Raw genomic sequence first — 12459 nt, forward strand, 5'->3', positions numbered from 1 at the left:
GATATAGTCAAACCACAGCAATGCCAGGAGGTCAGGGCATGAATGGGAAAAGGATGGAACTGAAAACCCTATGTGGGAGAGAGACCTAAGGAGCAGGAGTATGGCCCTGAGGAAAGTTAGCTAAAGGCAGCCAAGCCCAAACCTGTTTTGCGGTAAAAAAAAAAATTTTTTTTAAACCAGCAAAAGTCCAAACTTTGCATGGCCTTATTCATATGTTTGAAATATATGTTAATTATAAGGCAGACAAGAGAGGGCATTAAGTGGATTTTATGACTTTTGGTGAAAGAATTCTTGATAAAGTCTGGAAAAACAATAAAGTAGGCTAAACTATTAATACTATTATTTACATTTTAAACTGCTTTGCTATTTTTATTTATGTACTGATATTGAAATTTTTATTTTATTATTTTAAAATAACATCAACCAGTGTTGGGAAAAACAATCTAAAGTGAACACTAATAACAAATTTCAAGATAACTTTTCAAAAATAAAAAAAAGCATCTAGTTTTTATATGCTAATGAATGGCCTATGTTATTGGTAAAGAGGATTCTTTATATTTATAAGCTAATATTTAGTTATATTATAGGTGTACTTCAGACTGCAGACATATATTTCTAAGCTCTGTTAAGCAAGTAAAAGTTGTCTACGGAGAGCATTAGTGACACAGACTTTTCTGGGGAATTATGCCACAGTCTCTGGTTACAACTCAGTCCTGTAATTGCTCTGTTCTGGAAGTTCCACAGAAGTCAGTGGGAAAATGCACACAGACTGAACTCAAAACCCGTAGTGGGAGACTTCAGTGGGGACACAGAGGGGTGGTGAATCTGCCTTTATACGTATGGGCATGGGTATAAATCTAAGCAAATGATATACTGTGCTAACGAAGAGCTGGAAACAACGTGTTCCTGTGAGCTTAGAATTAAGTATATTTTTGTAATAGGGAAGTCTGACAGTGAAACTATAAACCAGATAAGCTCAAGGATCTCTACAATAGTACTAAAAACTTGAGAAACTTCAGTTATGAAGAAAGTAGAAACATGCATATGATAATATTTTATGTGAGGTAGCACATTTCCACATCGTACCTTACTTACAGTCATCTGTACATATCCACAATGCAGGACAAGTGTGATTGAAAGTGGAAAAAACTCAACATCCCACATTAAACTGAATCTTCAGAGAGATGGACCACATTAAACCTTTAGGTATTTTGAGTGACTGAAAATGACACCAGCTTCCAAAAATAATCAATCATAACTGATTCATGCAATTGTTTATTGATACAAGCCTATTAAGATCAAGGACTATGGTAACAGTTTCTTTTTAGAAAAGGACACCTCCTCCCTTTTTTTTCATTTTGTTTTTCTCCCTGTGTAATTCAGGCCAGCCTTGAACTCACTATGTAGCCCAGGCTGTCCTTGAACTCACAGGGATCCTCCTGCTTCAGCATCCCAGGTGTGCGCCACCACGCCCAGCTAATATCTTTGTTTTTAAAATAAGGATAGTTTTCTAACAAAGACAAAATGTGATGAATATGATCATCTTTAAAATTATGAATTTAAAAATGCAAAACAATGAAATTACTGGGATCTTTCTAACACCTGCAAAGGAAATGACTGTGCTTGGTGATAGCTGCCTTTTTTATGAAATCCAGTAGGAAGTTCAAATGCAGACAAACGAAGATGTTCATGTGCTATTTTTAAGTGTGACTTTTCTCCCTCCCCCATATTAACATTCTAACAAGGCAAAAGGGGATTTGAGAAACTATAAGGCCACCTGGCTGCCATTATGTGTTGTTGAGCCCTCACTCGTTGTTGACAACTAAACAGCCCTTGTGAGAGGGTAGAGGGCAGCTGCTGGTGGTCCCAGAGGAGGTCTGGGCTCACACACAAGCACCACAGAGAGTTCTGGCACCCACCAATGCTGCCAAAGTTTGCTTTGAACAGCCCTTTAAATGACAGAATATAAAGCCAAAATAGTGGGCAAACTCTTTCCTTTAATTCCCTTTTGAAAATAGGATGTACTGCATACAGGAAGTTGGTAGGTAAATGTGCTATTAGGGATCATATATTCCTTAACTTAAAATCCTGAATCTTGCTTGGATCATTTGTCAGAATATTTCCTCTCATTATGGACTTTGCTTTCAGAGCAGATACAGCCAGGATTGGCATGTTTGGCTTGATAAACTTCAACATTAGTTAAACATTTTATTAATCTTCCCGAGAGTTGGTTGGAGAGGTTGATCCTTTCTAGATAGGTCTTTAGTCCCAGGGCATGCTCGCTGAGCTTGGAGACTTCTAAGATTCTGCTGCCCCTGGTGCATCTCATTAGGACACGCTTCCTAGAGTTTAGTGAGGCTAAATGTTTCCCCAGTGCCCCATCTATTCTGCTGCAACCTATTTGTTTTTTCTCTCATCTCAGGATCAGCTTGCCTGTGCCTTCCAACACGACAATTAGCTAACATAATAAATCTAATTTAGTTTAATGTGCTGCTACGAGAGAACTGTAGCAGGGGCCCTGTTGTGGCCTCTGGATTCTTTCCTTTTTCCTTGCAAAAATGTAAATTTTAATAAGAAAATTTTTGAGGAAATGGGCTTACCTCTATTTTTTAAATGGCATAAACATTTCATTGTTTTTGAGCCATTTTTGACTGCCTGGTGGTGCCCACCTACAGGTGTGTAGTGAGGATTGTGAGCTCTAGTCTAGACTTCCAGGGAAAAGGTTTCATGATTAATTAGTGATGTCAGGACAGGTCTAGTAATGGAGGCCACATCTTTGTTGACTTCACTGTATTTAATAGAGCAGGAGGCTAATAGGAGGCAGACCTCTTGTGTGTGTATGCATCAGCACATAATTTTACCAATTTTAGGGTACCAAAATTTTCAAAATCATAGAATACTCCATTAAATCCTTCATGAAAGTGGAAATATAATTGTAGACAAAATTTGACTTAAGCCATCAGATTCAGTGTGTTCAATAAATCGTGCCCATTTCATTCATAGATGCTGATCCAACAAGATTCTCTGTGTCTCACAGCTTTTCTTTCCAGAGGAGTTTCTCTCAGTTCTAGACTGGTCCCTAGACATCTGCTGATTTTAGCACTGGAGAAAAAGGGAGACCTAGAATAAAGCAGGGCTCGAAGAACAAGGGACAAGTGTCAGAAAGAAAAAAATATTGGAATGAAAAAACGCTGCTCAGTAAATCTAAAGTAATGGAACTGATATTCTTTAATAACTGGAAGCTCCTTTCTGATGGTGATTGCAATGTGTACTGAACAAAGGTAATATGGATTCATAGGACAAGGACTCCTGGAGAATTAGTCTGGAGAAAGGCACTTATCTGATTGTTTAAGCTCTACCATTATCTGCTAGGAAAAAAGAAATCACCGTTGGTATTGTAGTTATGAACTGAATCCTTATATAGTATTTTCAGAGAGTAAAGGCAAAGGGAGATGAATCTTTTGCAAAGTGGAAGGAAACCAGAAGATGAAGGGAGGGGAGAAGAAGGGGAGAGGAATGAGATTTTAAAAATAATTAAGATGTATTATTTACATATGCCCTTTCTCCACGAGGAACATGATCTTTTTGTACTGCAAACATGTACCAATAAAACAAAATAAAGTTTAAAAAAATCAAGGACAAAACTCCTAACATTTTATTTTACTAATAGCAGCAGTTTGGTTTAAGTTGAAATAGTGGGCTCCAGGCTGAGATTGAAAACTTTGGATGTAGTTTCAAACTCAAACAAACTTTCTTGTCTCTAGAAAATCCCACCATTCACTCAAGGAGAAAAGTGATGGTAGGGTTATTTGAGAGTCTGGAGTGCATAAAAAACAGAAAAATACCATAAATACACAAGATGAAATGAGCTCTGAAAGAAGAAACAGTATATGCTTGTTATAGGAAAATTTGTGAAATCAGGACTGGGGATTTAGCTCAATGGCACTGTGCCTGCCTTGCAAGCACAAGGTCCTGAGTTTGGTCCCCTTTACAAAACAAACAAACAAACAAACAAACAAAAAAAAAAACAAGTGAAAGCAAGGCCAAACTAAAGCAGGCATTTTTGAATCTGTTATACAAATATTACTGACTTGGCTCTATATCTCCTTATATTTATCCCCAGTATTGCCTAAATCTAATGAAACTCCTTCATATTGCATATGTATATATCTTATAATCTCTAGACCATGATTTATGGGACACTGGGTTGGGTGGCAGTTATTTTAATACAGACCAAAAGTGAGCAGGACTGTTTCTCAGGAGGTAAGATATTGCTATAAACAAACAAACAAACAAACAAACAAACAACACTTAAAATTATCCATAACATGTCATCTAGCACATATTCTAGGGTGGTGGGGAATCTATGGCACCTGTGTTATTTTTCTTCTAAGACAAAAGATGTTAATGCATGAGTTGTTTTTCTAAAGTAAAAACCTCAATATTCAAACTTAATTGCAGTGTTGACACTTTGTGATAAGTAAGTGGGATTTGGGTTGCAGTGTGAGCACTGATCTCTAAAAGGTTCTCCATCACTGTTCTAGGGTATGGCCCATGAATTGTGGATTTATTTCCTTCCCGTGTTTCCTCTGATCTGGTTAAAGTTTTCATCTTCTGGGCTACCTTGGGGCCAGGTGTCTGGAGTCCATGTCATTTCAAATGAATCCTTTACATCCATTCCATTGCTATAGGATGCATAGTCCTCTCAAATATTCTTTCTATGCTCCATATGTACATTGCTTTTTGGTGAAGTTTGGGCTGATTTCTGAAGGATAAGGAAAGTGAATTTCTGAGTGGATTAGTGAAAGTCTGTATAGAGATGTTCAGAAGAGAGAAAGCAGCAAAGGAGGAGCTAATATACTAAGAACACAACTCTGAAAAAGGCCATCTGTTTATTCTAATTATTCAATGCTGCCTCACATATCACCCTGTAACACAGTGGCATAAAAATTTACTATCTTCACAGACTCCAAGTATCAAGTTGGACAAAACAGAGTGGAGATGATTTGTTACTGTTTCATGATTTTAATAGGTTTTATTTATTTATTTATTTATTTATTTTGGTACCGGGGATCGAACTCAGGACCTTGCACTTGCAAGGCAGGCGCAGTGCCACTGAGCTAAATCTCTGGCCTTTAATAGGTCTTAATAGGAGGACAGGGAGGCTGAAGAGTGAAATATTCTGAAGATTTGTCCTTCATAGGTTTCCTTAGCTGTAGATGCTGGCTGTTGGTTGAAGGCCTCAGTTCCTCTCTAGGGCTCTCTGTGGAGGCTGTGGACAGGACAGGTTTGGGGTTCTTCTCAACATAGTGGTTTATTTACCAAAACAGATGTCCACAAATAGGTACCCAGATGGGAGCTGCATTCCTTTAATATGATCTCACCTTGAAAATCATACCAGCATCCATTGTGCCTTCATCTGCTTTTTGAGGCAGTGATAAGGCCACTCAGGTTCAAAGGAAAGGAATAGATTCTCTCTCCTGATGGAGAATGTCAAGGTTCTACAAGATCAAGGCTTAGATCAAGAGAAAAATATGATGCAGCAGCAATTGATGTGCAGGAGCAGTGGAAAAAGGGCTCCCACTGATGAGATAGGCAGGAAGAAGATTATACATAATACTATTACAATGTTAACAATCTGTCTTTTTTTCCTGAAGCACATAAAATTTCATTAAGAAATGTATGTGTGGCGCTATCACCGTGATTTGCTGTAGCTCAGGTCATAGACTGGAGAGGAACAAAACTGGATGTGAGGAAGCTACTTAGAAAATGTGAGTGATAGACAAGGCAGGGTAGGGAAGAGCGGGGAGGAGTGTTGTGGCAAGATCAGGGAGATGTGCAGGGGGTTGAAGAAGTATATGAGAAATAAAATCATGTGGACCTGGAAAGAGAAAGACAGAGGTGCTGAGAATGACTCCCAGTGTCTCAGCAGTGTACTTACTATCTAGCAGTGTCCATCACCAAGGAAGAGAAAATTTGTAGGAGGGAAGATTAAGAATTCAGTTGTGCGCTTTAGTGAGAACACACATGGGCATGGTCAATATGCAGTTGGAAACATGGGGCTGGACTTCAAAGGAGAGGGCAGGGCTAGATGCACATTGAGAAGCATCCAGCTAGAACTGGTAATTATAGCCACTGGCATGAATGTGATTTCTCTTGGGAGAGAGCAGACGCTGTAGAAACAATGTCAGTTGAATATATAAGGGTAATTCTGCAAAGAAGCCGGAGAAGATGTAAAAGAGCAGCTAGAGGTGAAGACAACAGTCCTACAGAAACCACAGAAGGCGGGTTAGAAGCAGGTAATGGCTGATTGTGTAGAATGCCTCAAAGAGTTCACTCGAATTCTCAGCATGTTTATTGGATTCAATGATCTCTGGTATAAAGACTCAATTTCTTAGCCCAACACAGAGGGTCTTGCTAATGAACTAAAAGTTTTTGTTGCTGATTCAATTTTCTAATATTTTGTACTAAGAATAAAATAGGAATGAAACAGGCATCATTTTCATAGTGCATAATATAATATTGTGCCGCATGAAACTCAAAATTATTTTTCCAAAACTGGCATCAAAAAAAGAAGAGGGAATATTTCAACCCAGAGTCAAATATCAAATGTTTACTCAGAAACATGACCCACACTGCCACTATCTTTTCATTTGAATGTCAGATTTTAATTATCTTGTTTTAAATTATAGCACTTTAATTATGTCATTTGATAATTATTTTAAAATCAGAAATTCCTCGATATATTGGGATATGTATACTCATATATGTAATGTATATAAAAATATAAAGTATTCTCAAGTCATTCTGGTAATTTCTCTAAGACACGTGTTTATTTCTAATTTTTCAATTTTAATATATTTATATATAACTATATATGCATGTATGTATATACAAAGGAACTCACGGATATTGTGAAGTTTTCTTTTGCAGAATAAAATTTATTTCAATAGTACTAAATTGGAAATGAGAACAAAGTAGTGGTTCATTAGCTCTTATATAAAAGCTATATTTTATCAAGGCCCAAATATGTTCAATATAAGACAACTACAATATCATTAGCTACTATTATTAATTTCTCTTTATTTACATAAATTAATGTTCTTTTCATATGCCATTAAAATAATCAGAATATAAAAACAGGCTAAGTCTTAAAAGGTCTGATGATTATTTTTTAAATATCCAGGAATGAATTAAATAAAACCATGCTTAAAATGATCATTGCAATGTGACACGGCATGGGCAAATATGTTTTTCAAATATTTTAAAAACATGAGATTAAAAGTAGTTTAAAGAGAATTGCATGTACCAAAAAAGATTATAGGCTTAAAAGTCTATGTTTTCCTTCATAAAATGTTGTAGCAGCTGACTTATATGGTGACTGATAAAATTAGTAAGCTATAATTGCCCTTGTCAACCTCAAGGACACAATGACTAAGTAACAGGAAAACAAAGTCAATATCATGTCAATTGTGCATGTAACTGTAATATATCTACTTCTAAGGAAAAATAATATATGAAATCATTACTGAAAAGCCTACAATGTTGTCCAAATTTTATTTGGTGATAAATTCATTTTATAATTAATTATGAGATATTTGGTCAAAATGATAGTATGTATATATCTTTGGTTAGTTTTTAAGCTGGTAACCCAAGAGATGTAAATATATTAGGTGTAATTTTACTTCCATAACCTTATATTGAGTTATCTAACTTTAAGTCATTTGGAAGAAAGCACTGGTTGCATGCTTAGATCACAGTATTTCAAACTATAAGAAAATGTTGGTAGCCCACCTGCTTACACTAATTTATATATATAGTGCTCTCTTCCAAGAAACCTGATAAGATAGACATGAAATATAATTGTAATTAGAGAGATGCTGAACTACCAGAAAGTAAATGTGGGTAGTTACTCATCAAGAACACCCGCTGATTCCCAGGTAGTGTTAGTACTTAACTTACCTGCATGCTGTGCATCTACGACTTGTATTTCTGGAAATACCCATTATTCAAATCACTAGTGGCCATTAAAAAATAACCAATATATCTCACTTGAACAAGTGTAAAAGCTCCATTGATCCAGCAACCAAGTTATATAGAAGTTGAGGTCTACTGACATTGGTATCAGCCTCAGTATAATGGTCTACTACACAAAATGTGAGCTTTTGTGCGAAAGCTGAGTATCAGGACATCATGTCAAGTGTTGGTTGCTTGAGGGAATAGCATTCAGGGTTATGGATGTGAGAGTAGGTCTCTGGATATGATAGGTGGCCCATACCCAAAAGACAAGAACAAAAAATGTTTCAACTCAGTGTTTTATTATTAGTGTAATTAAAGAAGGGCAAGAAGAAAACAAGTGTTTGGAAGGTCAATGGAGCAGTTTTTTAATTACGATTTTAAAGAAGTTTATCAGAGCTATGAAGGTTCAAGAGTAGAAAAACAAGTTTAGAATCACAGAACTGAAACACCAGGTAAGAATATGGTCGTAACTCAACTACTTGTGAAAAGCAGTGTTCACCTCACAGAAGAATCAACTGAAAGTGCTGAATTCTTGACTAAAAGGAACCTCTTTATTTCTCTGTTCCAGACTTAATGAACAGTCTAAGAAGAGGCCAGACCTAAGTCAAAGTGAAGGTTAGGGCAATGGGAAGAGCAGCACCAAGCTACAAAGACCAGGGCTGAGAGCCTGAGTTGAGTGGACCTAAATGGAGATCTAGTCTCCTCCCGTCTCCAGTCATTACCTGAACTCCTGATCCTCACCGTCAAACTGCCTCCCTAATGGCAGCTTCCTGTGTCTCGGCAGAGAGTGAAATATCACTACACGAGGAGAAAGAAACATGCTTTCTTCCTTGCATCTATTTTGGAAGATTCTTTTGGCAGAGATCTAATATAAACGGGATTGAGATTGCTTTTTGAAACATTTATATGTTTCTCCTAATATAAAAAAGAATGTGATTAACTTTTCTCCTGGATAAGTCAAAAACCAAGACAAGCAAGTCAACAAGTTGCATTGGCATTTGGGAAAACACTGATGACATTTAAAGTCTTCCCAAAATGCTACTTCATTGGCACGTGAAGTTTATAGTATTACAAACTTAATGCAGGTTCCTGTGCTAAATGATCTACAGAATTTATAACTGCAATCAGTGAGCCAATCAGCTTGACCTAACTTCTAGTTTTCTTCCTTTTAGAAATACTTTAGGGTTTGCATATAGAATAAAATCCACCTAAATAGTCTTATAAAAAGGTTGCTTTTCTTTTTGTATATGTTTCTTATCTCTGAATTTTTAACAAGTATAAGTATATATGCCAACATAAATTTAAGGAACTCAACGCACTTTAGATAAATACAACTGGATTCTCTAAGTGCATAAGTAGATTGTAAGGGACTTGCCGTAATGATTGCATTTTTTTCCCCAGAATAAATGAGTAGCAAAAGTAGCAGTTGATGGAAGGTATAATTTACTAAGTGGTACCATACTGGCTTGAAAGAGTCAGTGTGGCCGCTAAAAGAAACAACCTTCACAAGGAAAATTTCCTTTTTCATCTTGTTTGGTTAGTGACTGAACAGGAACTTGGTGTGATATACCACATTTAAGCTGAGTCAGGCTCCATTTAATAGACAGAGAAACTGAAGCCTAGGAAAATCCATTCATATTCAGTGTCTAGACATATACAGAAACCAAGAAACAGAGACCACTTCTTTTTATGCCAAGTCAAATGACAGTTTCAAAAGACCACCCATGCTTGCTAAGTATATTATTTTGTTTTTTCAATGTGAAGCCAGTTTTGTAGAGTTCTTTTATATATATTTTAAAACACCAAGACCCATTAAGTCAGGGAAAATGTTTTACATTCAAACTACCTAATGCTGTACTGGTTGACCGCAAACAGGCTAAGTTATAGAATAAAAGTGAAACGTTTCAGACAGAGGTTTAAACACGAGGTCTTAGGGGGTGGTTGGTGGTGGTGTTACAAGGAATTTGAAGCTTTAGAACAAAAAAGATTTTTAATAAGAATTTTTGGTTTGTTCTATATTGTGTGAATTATTTAGAAAAGAAAATAAAGGAAAGGAAAGGAAAAGAAAAGAGAAACTTCCGCTTTGGTCACCCCTCAGGCCGCTTTGAATATATTTCTTCAAAACATTCCCAACATTGCTCTAATTTTCAACTTTCATGTTCAAAACTATTATTCTAGATTTCCTTGTTATATAACTAGCAACTTCCAAGTTTATCCTCCCTGACCATCTCAAGATAACGGTGTTTCGAATTTAATGTATAAGCTCTAACAAAGTCTAACCTGTCATCGATTTTCCCTTGTGTTTTTCTCCAATGCAGTAAACATTAACATAGTTGTCTATAGACTTCTGTTTTCTTAGATGAAGCAAGATATATTTTAAAATATATTATTTCTTATTTACTCAATGTAATAATTGTTTGTACTGGTTTAAAAAATTTAACTGTGACCTCTAGCCAAGCCTTCGCTAGTGCCAATGTTCATAATAGATCATCTATTGAACCAGTTATCTCTGATGGTGTTATCACTTCAAAGCATGAGAGAATGTTTGATAAGGTGAAAAGGATAACTGGACACCACCTTATTAATATCGGTCAGAGTCACATAAAAGTGAGTGTTCTCTTGGAAGTTGATTTTACCATATGAGAATGGTTTCCTTTGAAAGACAGGATCTCAGTTCTCAGGGAGAACCAATTCTCAGCCAGAGAAGGGATCTGGTGATCAAGGAGGTCCCTATGGCATACTTTTAGCTTCTGCAGAATTTTCTATTTCTTATTTTCAGTACTACTGCTGTTTCATGGTTTCAGTGATTGCTCCCCCAACACAGACTGATGTTATTGGATGCAGAAGGGACTGGGTGGATTATATTTCACTGAACAGCTCTACAGTCTGTATAAAAACAATCTTTGGAAATGAAATAATCCTGTGTAATTGACTACAATGAAACAGAAACAATAAAACCGGCTCATGTGAGGTGTATGATTCAAAGTTAGAACAGAGACTAAAATTTCACCAAATTAAAATTTATGAAGACTGTACATGACAATCTTGAGTACAGATGAAGAGTTGCAAAGGTTTGGAAGGCATAGAGTCTCTTATTATTTTTAACTAAAGGTTAAACTCATTAAATACTTAAGCATAAAGTTTCTAGGAATTAATGAACTGCTGCTCTTTTCCGCAATGAATTTGGATCAAAATTAAAGGACCCAGTCTAAAGTTGAATTCTTCTTATGTCCTCTCTTGAATAAAGCCTTGTTCTATTAACATTTCCATAATAATAAAACATCTTAGACTTGGCTGGGATCTATCTGATAAATGAATGGGTTGTATTTTGAGCAGCAATGTAGCACATTTTACTAATGAAGAATTCTAGAGGTTTTTCCCTCAGTTTTCTTCTGATGCATTCTATGACATTTGGTAAGAGTCAAGGGAAAGCAGTTCTTGTGTAATATCCAAGAAATGGAAGGTACAAATAATTCAGGATACGCTGTACATTCGGCCAATATGAGAACTTTGTCTATCCTAGTTCCTTTTTCCTATCTACATATCGACACTCTATATCAACTTGCCATTTCTTGGAATATAGGTCTACTGTTTAAATCTTGATTTTTTTCTTTTCATGCTAATCTTAACATTCACAAGGTTTTTTTAATGGAAGAAAAATATGTAACAGTAAACAAAATCAAGCATATCTTATAACAGGAGGATAAGAAACAAGATCGATGGTGCCAGGAAAGTCTGACAATAGTTACATAGGCTCAAAATCTGGGATGAAAGGGAAGGATTCGGGAAATTAAAACCAAGTCTACAAAACCAGGAATAGCAAGAACACTTAAACATGAGCCAAGAACTCTGCTATATGCTTTAAATGAGCATTTCAAATTCTTCCAGAAGTTAATGAGGTTTTAGTATCACCATTTTACACATGAAAAAAAAAAAAAAGGTTCAGTGGGGTTAAACTCACAGAACTAGATCTAACCAGAGCAATCTGATAAAAACCTACATCTTAAGTACTGTGTTAGGCTGCTTGCAGAGACCTCTATAGTGCCAAGGCCCTTTCACAGTAAAAAAAGGTAAATGCAAGGTTGTTGCAGCTTGCTTTTGCAGTTCTAGCAGGAGTGAATTGATGACACTAAAATGACTGGTGAGTTCTAAGCTTTTCTGCTGAGGTCATGAGGAGGAGGAGCTGATTTTAACATCTGGGTTGGGTTGTGTTGACTGATCTGGTGTGAGTGGTCTCCCAGAAACTTGGTAATTGAGGAATTACGTATTAGGGAACCAGGCAGTTAATTACACATCATAAATTTAATAAAGGTTATCCAGTTAGGCAATTTATGTGCTGTTTGGTTCTGATACATGGCTAGGGTCTAGGGGAAAAATATTTCTCTCTTAGACATCTTAGAATCAGAGACGGATTTACCAGGAGGGAACACAGTCTAAACA

The sequence above is a fragment of the Fukomys damarensis genome, unplaced genomic scaffold, assembly GCF_012274545.1.
Source record: "Fukomys damarensis isolate Sample0158 unplaced genomic scaffold, DMR_v1.0_HiC HiC_scaffold_18, whole genome shotgun sequence".
NCBI classification, from domain to species: domain Eukaryota; kingdom Metazoa; phylum Chordata; class Mammalia; order Rodentia; family Bathyergidae; genus Fukomys; species Fukomys damarensis.